We start from the raw sequence: 17,553 nt of genomic DNA, 5'->3' as shown, positions 1-17,553 counted from the left end.
AATTGCCAGTCTCAAGAAAGAAATTTAAAGAGTATAAATAAATTAGAGTTTTTCTTTATAATCCATACAGATGGAGTCCTATTGTTTCTTTTTACCGCTCAGTTTACCGTGAGTTACCGGTATTTTTTTCGTTCCTTTTCTGTTTCGTTCGAAACGAGAAACCCAACAACCTACTATTAAAGCGGTATTAATAGTGGTGGGCTGCTGGGTTCAGTATTTCGTTGAGAAAGGAAAAAAAATTCGGTCAATTTCCTTAAGGAATAACTATATTTTTTATAATAATTACTAAAAGGGCAATATAAAATAGTAAATTATCAAATCATATTTATAATAATATTAAATATGAGGCAATATATTCCAAAATCAACCAAATCCATTGTCAATATTGTTTTTAATTAATAGTTTTAAACTATGGTACATTATAACGACATAAAAGAATTTCAGCCAAAAAGAATCCTTTTACCTCGTGATAATCAAGTACCAAAAATTAAAAATTTAAAAATAGACCAGAATGGTTTTAGGATGTTACAACCCTTATATTATTGTACAAATTTTATTTTCCAAAAATTAAAAATGTATTTTATTTATTTAACGAGCACAAATTATGTATCTTGGTATCGACAGCAGTATCGTAGCATGTTATGTTTTCATTTAAAAAACGGTCTTATTCGGATTAACGTTACCTCCTGAAAGTTAAAACCATTTTAAATTATTATTATAATCTTAAAGTGACCATAAGTAAAGAATTGATGTTCTTGTGCCTATTAAATATAGTTGATGAGATAAGTAAACTAATTAAAAAACAAAATAATCAGCAAGAAACCGTCGGCTAACTGATATTTTTGACAGGAGTTGACAAGAAGGGACAAGAAATGCCCTCTTGGCAATAATGGTAATCGACAACGGAAAAGAGATAGCAAGATCAGCACCGAATCATATCTTGACTCCTCGTTCAGCGAACGATAGCGGCCGAACTAAACACATTAAACAATTTATTTTTTTCTAGTTAGCCTTCATTAAAATAAAACCATTCCTGTTTATTAATTCATTTCAATTTAAATGAGGAGATGGTTGGTGATGCCATCAGTGAAGAACAAGAATAAGTTAAAATTTATTTATTAGTGTCAAAGTTTCGGCCAGAACCGCAAGCCGTCATCAGGGTTAAAACAAAAACAGCCTTAATGGATAAAATGACTAGCAATATAGATACACAAGTAGTGCTAAAACAAAGGTACAGTCTTAAGTATAATTATAAAATAAAAGGTATGGGAAAAAATTCATAATATTGAAATTAAGAACAGGGAAAGTACAAAAAATAAAGTACATATGAAAATATAAAAAGTAAATAAATATACAAAATGAACATAATTAAAAAAAAAAATTTTAATATTTATTTATTGCTATTTACAACTGTAGATTATAATAAATTTAGTAAATCTAAGTTAAATTGGAGTGTTACAGGCGTGCAGAGAAACTAACCATTGGTAGCACTCTAATGACATTTTACATTAGCTGGTCTCGTGGCCATCTTCTTTTCAGGCGCCTCGGAGGATTGTCAGGAATGGAAGAGGATGCAAGATTAGAAACTAGGAGGTTTGTTTCGTTAGATTTTATAATGGAAGGAGTGATATCTGGTTCGGGCTAGATCGGTTACTTAGGGAACATTAAGGTCTTTATGTATGATTTTATTTGTGACAAAGTAAGGAGCATTGAGGATTTTACGAAGGATTTTGGATTGTAAGGATTGAATACGAGAGGAATTCGAAGGTTTAGTGGAGCCCCAAAGCTCAACTCCAGATGTCCAGATTGGCCTTATTACAGTCATGTAGATCAGTCTTATGTAATATGTTGGAAGTTTAGACCGTTTATCTAATAAGTGCTGTAATAGTCGAAATCTACGTGCAGTTTCCTGTCTTTTCAATCTTGTGTGAGGATTCCAGGTTAATCGTTTGTCCAAATGTAGTGCAAGGTAGCGGATCTGTTCGACAGGGGGACTAAAAATTTAAGTTATGAAAAAAATGGGAAAGAAAACCTATATGTAAGTAAGAAAGGGTTTGAAGCTGCATATAGGAGGTAATTATTTATTCTGTTTCTGTAGCCGTGAATCGGCCCTGTGGGATCAGGAAGCCCTTTGGGGTCCACCCAGTCTCATAAAGTTGGTACCCTTGATTGGCGAAAAATGTGACGGCTGAGTGTGATCATTTACAAGTCACCTCTGTATAACCGTTGTTCAAGAAAGCGTACTCTGTGGGTGCTAATAGGGATCTGAACGCCTAATAGTATCTATTTAGCGCACTTGCTCAGCTTCCACCAGCTCATTACCAGTGATGCGACGAGAGGGAAGCGCTGGGATCTTATGAGCTCTGCTCTACCTCTTACACGTGGGGGATAGAGTGGGCCCAGGTATACTCAGGTCGATTATGTAAATATTGTACATAGGAGTGTAAATGTGACTAGAGATTCTTTTTTTTTTCATTATTTTTTATTTTTCCTGCACATAGTTTGATTATGTTCATTTTCTTTATGCTTTTGTTTGTTTTATTTTAAGAGAGATTTTATGTACTTTTTTTTCATTTATTTATTTATGTTTCAGTTTTATTTTATTTTATTTTAGTATGAATGTGATCATTCATCACTATTACCTATTGTCCACGACGGTGTGGCAGATTGTAATACCTATCAATAAATAAAGTTTTAAAATAAAAAAAATAGTTTCAAAGATACATTCTTTCATAAACCAAAAGTTTTTTCGAACAACAAGTAATCAATATTTTAAAAATTTATTTAGGCAAATATAGAGGCTGCCCACTCCTAATCCTCCACTGAGAGGTAACAGGAAACCAGTGTTGGGAAAAAATTAATTACAATTACTTGCTAATTACTGTAATTTGGAATTTCAGAAATTAAATTAAATTTACTAATAATTGCAATTGCAATTGCTTGATGAACTGCTGTAATTGTAATTGACGGAGCACCTATTGCAATTATCACATACAATCTTGTGTAATTGTTACTTGTTTTCCCTATAATTCCGAATAATCATCATTCAATTATAAATAATTGTACTTACAAATAATTAACACCAAAACAGAAAACATTAGTTTTAAAATGACTCCCAAACATAAAAATGATATCCGGCTTCAGATTGCGTGCAAGTGTATAAATTTATTAACATATTACGGTTTTTTTTTTTTATGTTGTCGAATATGCTAAAATATAAAATCGCTGATCGCGCACTTGCGTACCGATTTATTTTATTTTTTTAAGATTTCTGCTCATAAGAAATGTCGAAATAAAATAAATTCACATGAGTTGAATAGTATGTTATTGTGCGTGTAACTGCAATTACTATTACTCAAGAAGTAATTGAAATTGCAATTATGGTACTTAGCATGAATAAGTAATTGTATAGAATTAAACTGTAATAGTGCAATATTATTACAATTTCAGTAATTCTTTCTTACAATTACTTCAGTGTAATTGTTCTTCAATATCATTCATTTTTTATATTGGATCATTTAACGTTTATCTTTATTTAATTAAAGAGAAATTGAAACATGTAATGGAAGATGTGATTAAATAACTCATGCAATTAATGATTCCATATCAACTCGGTAGACAAGTGTACGTCACTCGTAGTGTTAGTAGTTTAATTTATTTTTTTTTAGTGTTGTAGATAATTTTAATTATTTAGAGCCCTGAATGAAAAAATAATTTTTATAAGTTTTGAACGAGCCCTATTGTTTTTATATTTTCTCTAACTATTATTGGCATCGTCATTAATTTTGACTAGTAACTATTTATAGTTTTCATTAAAGTAATCAAAAATTGGGTTGAAATAACTGTCTTTTTTCTCTTCTTGGGCTCTTGGACCGTATCTCTAGGTTTGAAGGCGGATTGTGATGTTATAAAATGATTTGAGTTATTTTAAGCTTTAACTGCCGATCTTCTACTTCTCTACTGTAAGTTCAGGTTTTAAAACTCATGTGAGAAGAGATAGTTAGGCTCCGATTAAAAATATTACGCCAGCAACATACATAGTTTAATTTCAGAGAAACAGAGGAATATCGTGCCGGGACGATAATTTAGCTTTGAGCCGCTGAGCATGAAGTCCATTAATGATCGGCCTCGCTAGCCGTTAATTAGTGTCACTGTTAATTATAAAAGTGACGTCACGATACTCTCATAAATAGTTGTTTTCCAGCTTTTCAATTAGAACTTGGTATAATTTTATGTTAAATACAAACTATAATTTTAACTAATGATGACATTGTTGGATCATTCTCATAAAAGTGCGTACTTGTCTGTCCCATGATTTTTATTTCAATTTGAATTTTCTTAGCACTCTGATACATAAATATGATTAAAGCAGGTTTTTTTAAAAAAAAACATTCCACATTTTTTAAATTATACGTGTACCAAAACACTCACTAAGTAATCCATGATGATAACCCTTTAGCTTTTAGTCAGTCTATAGACATGTTCTGTGCCTCTATTAAGTATAATGTAAACACATTTTTTTTTTATTTTGTTTTAAATGACAAAATTTCAGAAGAATTGTTAAATCCCACAACAAAAAAAAATATGCTACAAATAAAAACTATATTATTAACCGTTCAATAGGTTATGGCTCAATTCCCCTGGTATGTCTCGAATACAAATTCCAACTAATCTGCTTTGGTGGAAAAATAAAGAAAAAGACTTGGTCAGAAAGTAGGATCCCTCTCTTATCTGAATATTTTATTCAATCTTGGTATAAAACCTATTCTTCCAGAAAAAATCATTATCCACGAAACGTCACTAAACATTGTATTTTCATTTTTGAGGCTATAAACAGAATAAACAAAAATATATATAATAATATAAATAAATATATATTAGTGCGTCAATAAGCAAAAGTAGCAGATGTTATCTGATTACATTGATTCTAGATGATTTTCATTACTTTAATTTTGGGGAAAAATGGACTAGCCTTTTTCGAAAAAATAGGTTTGCCTAACAAAATACGTTTATCCAAATGAACGGAATCTTATAAAATAAATCAAATCGGTACCAATTCACACAATCCTTTATCAAAATCGTAGTTTCGATAGGTAAAGCACCAACACAAATTCGGCTACAGACACGGAACCAATTTTTTTTTTTATGCTTAAAACGTAATCTTAGAGTGCAAAGATTTGATTCTGAGGAAATTTTTTATTTTCAGTTTCATTTCCAAAATTTCTTTAATTTTTTTTTTAATACCCAAAACTTTAAAATTTGTTCGTAAAATGTACATATTTTTAAGAACCAGTTTCAAGGTTTTTTTAATTCAAAAAAATCTTATTCAAGAAATTTTGAAAGCAACAAAATAATTAACTTTTTTTAATACCCAAAACCTTGGTTCATAAAATTATATAATATGGTAAATATATATAAACTATAATTATGTTAACGGGAAATCGAAACAGTATGTTAATATTTGGAAATAAAATATGTTTTGAACAAATTTTATTCTTTTTTGCAATCTACGCATAAATGAGCGTCATTTAAATACAATGGCCAATTAACTGAGAAGATTCCGTTAGCAAAATAATTTTATTTTTGTAAAAGCATTAAATTAAATAGATTGGAGGAAGATAGTTCGGCTGGCGGTCAATAAAGGTATCAAAATGGTAAAAGAAAACCATTTATTGTTAACCAACGTTTCGCCCCACTTTGCAGGGCTTCGTCAGGGGTTTTTTTTGCTGACCACACTCCCTCTTCCCCTGACCATCTCCTCATATTAATCTACGGTGAGCTATTAACAGCTCATCATAATTTTTAAAAAAATTGTAAAGAGATGCTAAGATAAATTTCACCAGTTGCATTATTACCTCTTCTGAATGAGATCTCCGAGACTTTTAGCACCTCGGAAACTTCCATTGGAACAGGTATAGCACCTAATGTACTCAAATTGTGTAAATGACAAGTTACTTCAATGACGAAGTTGTAATCAGTCGAAAATAGTATTATAAGGAACTACGTTCAGTTGAAGGTAATGTGTTGTAGTTTGCTGTATCCTTATCTCCTCGGGGTTAGGGTCCTGTACAAACCATTAAAAATGAATTTACATTTAGATAAACTCATAAAAACCGGTTTTTATCGAAAAATTATCATAAGCAGCGTAACCTGGATAATAAAATGTGATAGCTTCCTTCGAGAACGGTAAAGTGTTTTAAGTTCAACAATAAAGAATTTATAGTTTGTTTTTTTTAAATCACTGTCAAATTTTATGTTAATTAAATTAAATCCAAGCAGTTTTTACTGGTTGATTTGAACAGAATGATCATAATAGGCCAACAAACGTTGAATGAAACTTTGGTGACTACATTTGCAACACTATTTATTAACTTCTTAGTTGTTTTACAAAATATCGACACAAACGAATTTTGTTGAATTGAGACTCATCTTTCAAGTGATGAGTCTCAGGCGACCTTCAAGCTGAAACTGCTTGCCGGGTGTGAACATGTTGAATTGTTTGAGTTTCCTTTTAAAGTGACTAAAAAATGAGTAACGAGCAATGTGAAAGTGTGGTCAGAGACGTCGTGATGGATAAAACACATCTCTCTATCTAAATAATTTGAAACTACAAACGTTTGGGAAATCAGAGAACCAACTTCAAACAGAGAAAATCGAATTCGAACATTTTACTCAAAAAGTAACTTAAACGTAATATCTTTGAAAGTTAATAAACTGGTATTTTATCTAAATAGTCACATACGTTTTAATTATCTTCCATCGCCATGCCAACGTGTTAATAACCCAGAGGATGTCACGTATTGACCTACTAGCGCAATCTATAACAAACCTGACGGTCATCTGAAATGTCGAATTAACTCACTTCTTTTACTACACTACTATACAGATGACAGTCTTTGGTAACTTTTAGGAACTTTAATAAAATTTGTAGTATTTTATAGCACTTATGTTGAATAATGATTATATCTAACTAATCAATGGACCGTTTTATTACCGTAGTATTATATTTTTATGTGCAATTTAAATTTAGTGCTAGGATTAAAAAATAAAAAAGAATTCTACACATTTACAGCATAGGAATAAAGAGCATTGTGATCATAATTCCTAAACCTCCTAACTATATTTTTATTCTAAATTCAAATTTGAACGAACCTTAATGCATTTATTGTTTGTTGGTAGCTTAAGAACAACAACTGACAGGTAATAGTAGAAGAGTCCAAGAGGAGAAAAAAGGCAGTTATCTCACCCCAGTTTTTGATTACTTATTTGGGACGTACTGAACGATCAGTAGTTAGAGAAATTATTTTGAAAATTTTATATCTCAAAAACCATTTCCCGTACAGATGTCTATTAGCATTCAAATTAAGGCTAGTTTAATGAGCTATAAAGTAGTTTATGGTGTTTATCTATGTAGGAGTAATAGTTTACATGAAATTTGCTAAAATGAATTGATTTATAGTTGTTCGGGCAAATTTTCATTTGCCAAATTTATTCATATGTGAATATCATAAAAACTACTATCCCCACGAAGATAAGTGTCATAAACTACTTTATAGTAAATTTAATTTCTTTTATTTTGAGTGTTGGCAGACATATGTGCGTCTTATGGATCCAGAGATATATTTTTTCAAAAATCCAACATTTTATATGAACAACTAGAAATTAACATTTTGTGAGTTTATTTTGTCAAATATCATAAAAACTACTAGTCCTACAATTTAACTAGTTTTAATTTGAGCGCAAGCAGACATCTGTACGTCAAATAGTTTCTGAAATGAAGTTTTTCATATATCAAACTTATTGTCTGAACAACTATAAATCAATTTATTTTAGCAAATATCATGAAAACTTCTATTCCTACGAAAGTAAAGTTCATTAACTTTTTTACAGTCCATTAAACTAGCTTTAATTTGATTGCTAATAGACATCTGTACGTCATATAGTTCCTGAGATATAGAATTCTCAAAATAAATTAACTAACTATTATCTTTCAGTATATTTTTAATAAATTTTCCTTTTTAAAAAGCTATATCTCGAGAACTATTGAACGTAAATAGCTCTTTTATAGCTATTATTTCAGCAAATTTACTCTTCTTTAAATAATGTTCTGTTATATTTTCTAGTATTGTAGGTAGTTTTTAAGATATAGAGCTTCGAATGAAAAATTAGTGTTTTTTTAAGGTTTTGAAAGAGCCGGCATTTTTTATTTCCCCTACCTATACTTGGCAGATTCATCAATTTTGAAAAGTAGGTATAATTACCTAGTTTTCATTAAAGTAATCAAAAATTAGGGCGAGATAACTGCCTTTTTTTCTTCCCGGCTCTTGTACTATTATAAATGCATCAACCTTTAAGATTCACTGTAAATAATACATTAAAAAAAATTGGTTATGTTTTGCAATAGGGTCGTGATATAAATCTGAATTACAATTTAGCCCTAAAAATATTTAACATATTTAATCTTAAAGATGTTTAATAGTTATTGTTTTATTTGATTCTTGAACATTTTTAAATGAACAATGAGTAAATTTGATTAAAATAAAAATATCTACTATATTTTTAAGTTAGCAAAGGAGAAAGTGACCACATCTTGACCATATTGAAGGCGAAAAAACAGCACCAAGACCCATTTACACGGTAGCAGTTGTCAGCCCTTTACTATCGCAGCCACTGTCATGGTTAAGAGTTGTCCAACGCTCGGCACACGAGAGCTTACTACACAAAAAAAATTATTTTGATACGCCTTCCTTTTGATTTTATAATTCAATACAAACAAACTTATACCAAATATGCTGGTTTATAATTTAGTTAAAACAATATAGTGTTTTTAGTTCTCAAGTTGGCCATTAGAGCGTTGCGATTTATGAGGGAAATTGTTTCTCATTAATAGGAAAGAAAATACCTGACTTTCTTAATAAATGTGTCCAATTTGGTATGATTATCATTGTGTATAATAATTTTTTGTAGCGAATGGGAAGTTTAGAGCGTTTGTCAAGTAGATATTGTAGCAATCGAAACTACGAGCAGTTTCTTGTTTCAGTCTTGTATGTGGATTCCAAGTAAGACTCTTGTCAAGATGGAGTTCTAAGTATCGAATCTGTTCAACAGGCGTAAGTGGAGTATTTAGAAAGGATACTGTAGGACAGGAGGGTAAAGGTTTACGACGGAGAATAAAGATCAAAAATATTGATTTGTAAAATATATTGGGCAAAGGAAATTGTTAGTTTTTAGTGTACAATTTTGATTTGTCAAAAAATAACCTCCAATTTTATCACTTTTCCGAAATTGGTTTTATTGATTAAATAAAATAATTAGTATCCAAGTTAAATCTCAAACACTTTGTTATTTCTTTAAATGCACAATTTTTCGGCCAACCTGACCATGCTCAAGGCCAATCTATTCGATAACAGTTTTTTATATTCATTAATTTTCAACAGTTTTAACAAACAATATTATTATTAAAAAATTAGCATACTTTAAATGTAAATTTACTCCTTACATACAAAAATTAAAAACTTTTTGCAGGCCATTCTGCGCAGGTGCATAAATTAATATGGTTCCCTATTGTTTTATTATTTTATATGTTGATAAGACCCTACGCGATGTTCGAAATTAGAGGGCGGTTGTGTACTTCGCCGTTTAAACAAGCGGAAGTTTCTTGAGGAGGCCCATGGGGGGGGAGGGAGGGGTGTCCAAGTCATGGAGTGTAATGGGTTGTCAAGAAGAAGTATAATAAACTGATAAGAGAAAATATAATAATTAATTATTGGAAGACATTGTAAATAAAGAATTTATTAAAGAAAAATAAAATAGGCCAAAATAAAGATGATGCTATTATGGAAAAGCGAAAAAAGAATGTTGAAACTAACGTGTGATACGAGGCAATTCGACAATATGGTTCTTATATAACGACTCTTAAATCTCTCTGTGCCTGTCATCGCATAACAGACCTACAATCTTAATAGTGAAAAATAATTGAATTCGATGAAAATAAAATAGATTAAAAAATTAATAACAAATCCAAAAGCTCGTCGAAGCACGTCAATAAAAGACGTCAATAAAAATCATCAGATACCAGCTAATGTGATAGCATTGATATTGCTCCAGGTTAGGTTAGCTTTGTCATTATGTTGCATCTGGTACATATTGTATTCTCCTTTCCTCAGCATAATATAGTTCTTGAAATCTTTCGTAACATAAACGTCCAGTTATAAGAAAACACATTGCACACTAAATTAAATCAGAAAAATAATTATTGTTCGGATGAGAATGTTTGTATGTTAGGTAGATTCTTCCTCAGACTTAAAATCAGTGTTAAATTAGTGAAGACATAAATCATAACATTGGAGCAAGGTGTTGATCACTGTTTCCGAAAAATACAATAGAATTATAAAATAGATACCTCCTTGAAGCTTAATGAGCAGCAACAGAATTGATTAATTAAGGAATTCCCCAAGTTCGTTTGATATAATGTAAATCTTCACAAGATGAACATCCTTTGCCGTCCCGTCAACAATTTACACAATGTTTCCCGAAAAAAAAACAGACAATTTTTATGCATCATTAGTAATAACCTACTTTCAAAACAAGTGATCTTTATTATAGTTTACATAAATTTAAAAAAATTGTACTTAATCTTTATGTAAATAAAAATATCGATAGCTGTAAGAAGATATTATATATTTATTTTGTATACGGATGACCGTTTACAAATTAGAAAGAGATGGTCAGAGCTGCAGTAAAAACAAAACATAATAGTTTTCAACTATTTATTAATGGGCAACTTTTCGACCCACACACAGAAGGTCTTACCAGAGCTATCGTGATAGAATTGAAGTGTATACTAATAGTGTAATCCGACACTGATGCTAATGCAGATTATTATTGCATATTAAGTTTTCACTTTTATCTTTCACTAAACCTTCGAATTCCTCTCGTATCCAATCTAAAATCATTCGTAAAATCCTCAATGCTCTTTAATTTGTCACAAATAAAATCATACATACCTTAATGTTTCATATGTAACCGATCTAGTCCGAACCAGATATCACTCCTTCCATTACTTCCTAACCACTCAAATCCCCTAGTTTCTAACCCTAGATACTATTCCATTCCTGATCCTCCGAGGTGCCTGAAAAGAAGATGGTCACGAGACCTGCTAATGTAAAATTTCATTAGAATGCTACCAATGAGGTAGTTTCTCTACAAGCCTGTGACACTGCACTTACTACTAACATCAAACTAAGATCAAGTTTATTGAATGTATTATTTAATATACAGTTGTAAATTTCAATACAGACATTTAAAAAAAAACTTTTATCTTTCAGATACTCATTGAGGAATATGGTAAAGATTTCCATGATCTGAAGGTATTGAGAACGACCTTGGGATGGAAAAAAAGAGGAACAAGAGTTGATGCCGTACTAGAAAATTAAATAGATAGTACTAATCCAGAACCAGGTACTTATTCTGATAAGGAAAAAATGTATGTCTTCAAAGAAAGAATGTCATATTATAAAAAGTACCCTCAGAAAAGGGAAAAAAAGGCTAAAAACCGCAAAAGAAATTCATAATTTCTACTATTAACATTTAGTTTTAATGTTTCAAGCTATAAAAATTGAGATAAAATTTTTACTATTTTATCTAGCAAAAATTGCTCTTTTGATGATTTTTTTTCCTTTAGTAAATATTAGCCCCAGAAATCCCTGAATTAGGTCCGGACTCATCTTACATTTAAAATATTTACTAACAAAGACTAGAGGTGGTTGAAAATTTTTTTTAATAAAATCGAGCAACATTGAAAAACTGACCCGAACAGGTTCATTACAGTTTTCTTTTCCTGTACAAACCAGATTAAAAAAAAATTACTAGTAATATTTATACAAACTAAATAATAATAGAACGTAGTAATAATGAATTTCAACTATGTTAATAAATAACAAACTCTATAAAATAAATAAAACAGTATTTTTTATTTAAATCGTAAATTTTTAGTCGCCAAAGACGTAGTATTGAGGAAAGTTCGCAATCTAAGGTTAAATCAGTTATCAGGGTTATCAGTGAGGAAAACCCTATTTTATTAGTTTTAAATGCCATTAAAATGGATTAATTTGCATACAATGTTGGTAGTTTTTATCTCTTCTGTGTTTTAACCCACTTACAGGAATTATAAAAATCTGAAATTTATATCTCAGCTTCTTACAGATATAAATGTTAGGGGGAAAACACTAGTTTACACTGTGCGGACATTTTTTTTGTTTAAGTGGAGCGAGGTTTTGGGGTAGATAACTCCAAGGACCCAGATTCGAATTCGGCAGGGTAGAAAATTGTTTTCTGTTTCACTGTAGCCGTGAGTCAACCCTATGGGTTGTGGAGCCCATCTGGAGCCTACCCGGCCTCATAAATTAAAAAACTTGCGGTCGAGCGGGGTTCTGACCAATTTGGTTCTGACAAATTACCTTCTTGCACAACCGGTGGTCTTACCAGTACTTCCTTACTAAATACTGACCGCTGACTCTTCATGAGTTGTAGTGGTACAGATTTTAATTTTTTTAGGGAGACTTTTTCACCGTTTCTAAATTAAATATAAAAAATATGGAATTAATAACTAGGATAGTTAAAGGCAGTAATCATCCAGAAAAAGAACAACTATCAAAAAAACATAAAATTATATCTGTTTGAAAATTCTTTGAAAAATAGCGCCATTTTCTCTTGAAATATGAGTAGAATAAAATAATGAAAATGTATTAAAACAGAACTTTTTATTGAATATGAATATCAATCAAAGTAAATCCAAATTTTATATTTTTTAATAATTTAAAATTACTATGTTATTGAAAGGATATTAAAACATAAAAAGAAGTTTACAACAAACAAGACATCCTAACACTTAGGACCACAAATGAAGACAGGTTTACTGGAGCAAAGAAAACTGAATTTCAGGTTTTTATTGATCCGTAGTCAAATTTTCAAACTAATACTTAGTTCTTAATGACTGATGTAATTTCAATGAATTTGTGATTACAGTTGACTTTATAATTCGAGAAGAAGCAATTTATCAACGAAAGTTTGACTCATGTTGTTTAAAAGAAAATAACAGGGAGAGAAAGAAAATCAAAGATTATTTTTCAACTGAACTTTTTAATCCCTAATCGGAAGTTTATTTTACCTTCCCTTTCCAACCATTTCGTGCCTTTCACTACAACTGGTGTGCCACACTTTATTAAATGTTATTCCTCAACAAGCAATGTAACACACCACGGAACTGTTTAAACAACTGAAAGAGAATTTCTGGTTCACATGCTTCTAAATTATTCTATGGAGATTTATATAGAATTTCTATCAGCTTCAGAAACAGATTATTTTAAATTTTGGATTATACATCTGGACAAACGACAAACGACTGACATGGAATCCTCAAACAAGACTGAAAAGACAGGAAACTGCTCGTCAATTTCGACTATTACAAAATTTACTAGACAAACGGTCCAAATTGCCAATCCATTACAAAAAGACTGATCTAAATGACTATTATAAGGCCTATCTGGATATACGGAGTTGAGCTTTGGGGCTCCACTAAACCATCAAATTCCTCCCGGATCCAATCCTTACAGTCCAAAATCCTTCGTAAAATCCTTAACGCTCCTTACTTTGTCACAAATCAAGTTATCCATCATGACCTCAATGTCCCATATGTTGCCGATTTGGACAATCCAGATAACATTCCTTCCATGGAAAACTTCCCAACCACCCAAATCCACTTGCTTCTAACCTGCCTTCTCCTTCAATACCTAATAATCCTCCTAGGCGTCTGAAAAGAAGATGGCCTTGAGATCTTCTCCTCTATAAATGTTATTGGAGTTCTATCAATGGGTAGATTCTCCACATGCTTGTATCATGTCACTATCTCACCTACAGCAAATTTACTTGTATATATGTTATACAGTTGTAAATAATAATAAATAAATGATTAAAAAAAAAGTTTTTTGGATTCCAAAGCCTGGGTATTTATCAGAATACAAAACGAGATGCTGGATAAATGCAAATCCCCCCTGTGTTTCTCTAAAACACAATATATAGTTGTACTGTCCACTATTATTGCCGTGTGGTCATGATGGATTACTTTCGAGGAGGTAGCTACGGGAAGTGTGATGTTATATTTTGTCAAAGGCAATTTCATAGCCAATGTAAAGTTTCTTTCCATATATTTATTATTTTATTACTTATCCGGTCTTCGGACTTTATAGTGTATAATATAAAAACATTATATTCAAAAGAAAAGTGTTCAAATCAATATTAAATGGCACTACCCTGATTGTGATCCTTTTCCTGGTTATGGAAAACCTTTTGTTACAAATCTTAATGTTCGCGAAATTTAATACTGTTTGCACACTACTAAATGAATTCCAAAGAAAGATCCGTTTTTTATAAAGGAGATATAAAACTGATTGATTGAAAAAATATATAATATAAAATTAGAGCTATTATGGGCAAACTAAGATATGTGTAAATATTATATAAGATATGTGAAAAGTATATAATAATAATTAGATATAAAATATGTGATAGATATACAGAACGACGAAGAAATTGAACTAATCCTAAGGAACCGATAGAAAAAGCTTATCAGCATAACATCTTAGAAATTATCAACCGAAATTAGGTGAAGGTCCGATTCTAAAAATAGTACTGTGTAAAAGATTGTAGCAAAACTAATTATAAGAAAAAATCACGAATATTAAATAATAAAAGTCATAAATAATTGTTTAATTATTACCTCTGCTTTGAATAAAAAATAGACACTATTCCAAATATTTATAATTTAGCGTAATTATAAAAAAATTTTAATAAAGATATAGACAAAAGATTATTAAATTATAAACTGGGTCACTTAAAAAACGAATAAATAAAAGTATATTTAAAATTCAGGGCAAGGATAGAATTTGTCTTCCAGGATCTATTGCTGTTCACATTAACATAAACACTATCATGCTGAAAAATATCAATTTATAAATTATTTCTAATTAGATAAGTGCGAATAAATAAATAAAGGATCAATTTAATATTGAGAATAAAAGGTATTTCTGAACAAATAAATTATTTTAAAATCAATATTATAAATATCTACACTTCATAACAGGTACTAAACATTTTCGTGTAATTTTAAAAGAAATTATTTCAATACTTCTTGTACTTAAAAATAAATAATTTATAATATGTTCCGTATAATGGAAATTAACAAATATATATATTTTGATATTTTTCCAGTGCCAAACATTATTAGAAATATAAGGTCTTTATAGTTGACCGTAGATTACTATGTGGAGAAGGCTGGGGTTGCGGTCAGCAAAAAACACACACTGTTAAAATTGTGAATTTAATTAATAAAGTCATAATAACAAAATATGTTTTCAGAGTTCGATGTTTTTCACAAGGAAACAACGCCTATTACTTACAGCCAGATCTCGATCCATAAAAACTTGAGATCTAATGTGATTTATGGCATTGTTTTTATAGAAATACTTGCATCTGTATTTCTAATTTGAGGAGATGGTCCGAGGGTGGGATCAGAAAAAAGTATACAAATAAAAAAACTTAATTATTTGTGCAAACTTATTATCTAAGTTTTGTACAAAAACTTATTTAATTGCACAAATAGATACTATTAGAAATACAGATGCAAGTATTTCTATAAAAACAATGCCATTAATCACATTAGCTCTCAAGGTTTTATGGATCGAGATCTGGCTGTTTTTCCTAGTAAAAAAATACCAAATTCTGAAAACATATTTTGTTATTATTACTTCATTAATTAAACTCACAATTTTAACAATCTGTAAAACCAAAGAATGTGAAAGAAAATTATGTTTAATTAAAGTTTCGATAAATGGTGGTAATTGTAATTGTAAATATGGGATAAAATAAAATATATTCTTTATCAAGTTACTTGATTTGAGTCATACATTAATGATATTTTTCACAAATTATATATTTTACGAATTTATAAAAAAAAAAAATACTGATTGTGCAACACAATTATGAATTGTATACAAAGCATAATATATTGTTAGAGACTATGCTGAAAAGTAGTATAGTTTGGAAACGGAAATCATCTTATTTATGATTGTTCAATTAAAAATAAAAAATAATAAGTGATATAATATCACTTTTTAAATCCACAATTATCATATTTTAAAAAAAGTTTTATCCAACTGCTTATTTTAGCAACGTTTCGTCTCTTTCCATTTCCAAACTATATAACTTTTCAGCATAATGTCTACAAATATATTATGACTTGTTTTAAATTTTAATTTTTTTTGTATATGTTGCACAGTCTGTTTTCCTCCTTGCCGCACTATACCCCATCCCTGACATATCACTATAACCCATACCCAAGTCTGATATATCGGCAAAGTTTTTTTCTTAAATTAATAAAAAAAAAATTAAAAATATAATTAATGAAAAATATCATTTAAAACGTATGTCATGAATTTATGATTCAAACGGACTTATTAAAATCAATAACTTGTTATAAAATTGTCATAAAAAGTTTACTTAAAAACTATTACAGTGAAGTCTCACTTATACGAAACTTTCAGTTATGCGAAGAATTTCTCAATCCCCTGCAAAAAACCCTGAATTATGTGTATGTAATTATCCATTTATACGAAACTTAGTTATACGAAGGAAAGTTTGGACCCGCTTTATGTACATATTAGTAACTTTTATTCAGTTCTATGAATTTTTATCTCTTTCGAGGCAAGACAAAGGACGAAAAATACCGCGAAAAACGAAACAGTTAACAACTTTTATCCGCGAATAACATCCGCTCCCAATGACTCTTTATGTTTATATTCTACTCCCTAATGTATAATAATTAGCTCGGACGATTCCGATTCAGATGACGAAGATCCTTTGCCTCTTCCATTTTCGCAGAAGCTCTTGAAGCATTTGAAGTTGTAAAACGTTTTATATATGCGAAAGAGATTAGCGAGAAGGAATCTAATACCTCAACAGAATGCGAAAGAATGATTTATTCAGCCCAAAGCAACATGAAACAAACATGACACAATTTTTTTGTCTAAAATTAAAAAATTCGGATTAAAGCTAAATTAAATTTTTATATAATAAATAATTTTTTTTCACTTTACTTTGTTTTTCTTTCAACTGCATACAACATACGTATATGTACCAACTAATTACGAGAAAAGAATTCTCCAAAATATACGTACATAATATGTATTGCGTATTCACTTATACCAAGAATTTTTGGTACCCCCTCATATTCGTATAACTGAGACTTCATTGTATTTTATTTATTAAATTCACAACTATGTTTAGAACCAACGAAAGTGCTAAGAAAGAATTTTTAAAGCTTGGATAATTGTTTTATAATTTGTTCAAGATTTACTGTATATAAATAGCTTACTTTGAATTTGTCACAATAGGGTTTCTAATATTTCTCACACATATTTTTAATTTTAATAACTTAATAAATTAAGTTTTAATTTTAATAACTTAATAAATTAAGTTTTATGTTTTTGCAAACTTAAT

The 17,553-nt window shown here is 29.9% G+C and overlaps 1 protein-coding gene across 1 annotated transcript in view; it reads right to left on the bottom strand.

Annotated features, from left to right (window-relative positions):
- LOC106677711 (chitooligosaccharidolytic beta-N-acetylglucosaminidase) overlaps window positions 1–17,553 on the bottom strand; it is a 102,129-nt gene that overhangs the window by 83,850 nt on the left and 726 nt on the right. The gene's annotated exons all lie outside the window — the stretch shown is intronic.

This window comes from Halyomorpha halys, unplaced genomic scaffold (assembly GCF_000696795.3).
Source record: "Halyomorpha halys isolate HHAL.00 unplaced genomic scaffold, Hhal_1.1 Scaffold106.1, whole genome shotgun sequence".
Lineage (NCBI taxonomy): Eukaryota > Metazoa > Arthropoda > Insecta > Hemiptera > Pentatomidae > Halyomorpha > Halyomorpha halys.
Note: the sequence above shows the minus strand (reverse complement) of the source record. Positions and strands in the feature narration are given on the sequence as shown.